Here is a 1,672-nt window from a genome sequence, read left to right on the forward strand (position 1 = left end):
CCCCCGGGCGTCCGGGGGGGGTGGGGGGGGGGGCGGGCCCAGCCGGTGCCCTCTCCGCGGGATGGGGACAAGGTGACAGTGGCCGCGGGCAGGGTCTGGACACCGCCGGACACCCCGCTTGTGGTGGCACTGAGGGGCAAAGGGGGAGTGTGTCCTCCCCCCCTTCAGCCATCTCACCCCAAACGCCACCTTCGTCCCTTCACGGAGTCCCCTCCGAGTCCCCGGCGTGTCCCCAAGCCAGCCTGGGTGACACTGGGGTGGGGACACTGCTGCCAACCCCCGGCTGGGTGGAGCCACCGTGGCAGCGATGTCGCCGTGAGGGGACGGACACCGGGAGGGGCCCCGCGACAGGCGGGGGGGGGGGCCCGGGTCCCCCCGCCCCAGTCCCCCCTCGGCGCGTTTTGGGGTCCCTGGCAAAGCCGTTGGGATCCGGGGATGGGAGAAATCGCTGGAGTTTGGGGAGATATTTGGGTTTGGGGAGGGGCCAGTTGGGGTCAGGGGAATAGGGGACAGCGGGCTGGTGGCACAGGGAGATGTCCCCGAGAGCAGAGCAGCCTTTATTACCCAATCTTCCCAAAATTCCCGGTGTTCCCGGTTTCCGGAGCGCTGCGGAGGTGGCGGTAACTCCCGGAGCGCATCCCAGAGCTCCGGTGGGAAAACGGTGCCCGGGATGAGCCGAAACTGCCCCAAAACTGGGAAAGGGACCCCTCAGTCCCGTGTCCGGCTGCGGAGTGGGATGGGGGCACCGCGGGAGTGGGACACGCGGTGGCATCGCGAAGGGATTGGGGGATGTGGGATCGGGACACGCGGTGGGATCGGGATCGGGACTGGGACACAGCGGGATTAGGACGTGCAGTGGGATCGGGACACCGCGGGATCAGTGCGCAGGATGGGATCGGGACACCGCGGGATCGGGACATGGGATGGGATCAGGAGCCACAGTGGGATGGGGACACGGGATCAAATCAGGAATCTCAGTGGGATTAGGGCACACAGGATGGGATCAGGACACGTCTCCCACCCCCATCGCTCCCCGGGCTGCGCTGGCGGCTCCGGGGCCGGGAATGAGCCCCCGCTGGTCCCGGTGTTGGGGACACCGCGGGGACACGGCGGGGACACCGGGAACGTCGCGCTCAGCGGGGCGGGACCGGGGGGGCTGCGGGGCCTCAGCCTTTCCTGCAAGGGGGGGGACAGGGAGTGAGTCCCCCACGGGGTCCTGCTGCCCTGGGGACACGGGTGACAACGGCAGCGAAGCCGCCATTCCTCGCTGTGCCCCGTCCTCGGGATGTCCCCTCTTCCCAGGATGTCCCCCATTCCCGGAATGTTCCACTCCCTGGGCTGTGCCACCTTCCCATCCCCTTTCCCAGGATGTCCCCCTCTCCTTGGTGCCCCCCCTTTTCCCCGGGATGTCCCCTCTCCTCCGGGCTGTCACCTCCTCGAGCTGTCCCACTTCTCGGGCTGTCCCCCCCTCTCCGGGATGTCCCCTCTCCTCGTGATGTCCCCTCCTCCCCGAGCTGTCCCTCTCCCCCCTTCCCGGGCTGTCCCTGTGCCCCAGGATGTCCCCCCTCCCCCCAAAAAGTACCGGGACAGGGGACACCTGCGCCCGGTGGCTCTGTCCCTCCCCCGCCGCCGCAGCGCCTCCACCTCGGCCGCGTAGTCCCGGCTGGGGGGC

General features: G+C 69.4%; 1 long non-coding RNA gene across 1 annotated transcript in view; it reads right to left on the reverse strand.

The window, feature by feature from the left end:
- The window catches only part of LOC108445010, a 3,800-nt gene extending 2,137 nt beyond the window's left edge, over positions 1 to 1,663 (reverse strand). Inside the window, exons 1-2 of the long non-coding RNA XR_001859737.1 lie at positions 1,583 to 1,663; positions 178 to 1,176 (exon numbers count right to left, since the gene is read on the reverse strand). This is a non-coding gene — a long non-coding RNA (uncharacterized LOC108445010). The remainder of the gene's footprint in view (positions 1 to 177; positions 1,177 to 1,582) is intronic.
- Positions 1,664 to 1,672: the final 9 nt, after the last annotated feature.

The sequence above is a fragment of the Corvus brachyrhynchos genome, unplaced genomic scaffold (genome assembly GCF_000691975.1).
Source record: "Corvus brachyrhynchos isolate BGI_N302 unplaced genomic scaffold, ASM69197v1 scaffold212, whole genome shotgun sequence".
Classification (NCBI taxonomy): Eukaryota; Metazoa; Chordata; class Aves; order Passeriformes; family Corvidae; genus Corvus; species Corvus brachyrhynchos.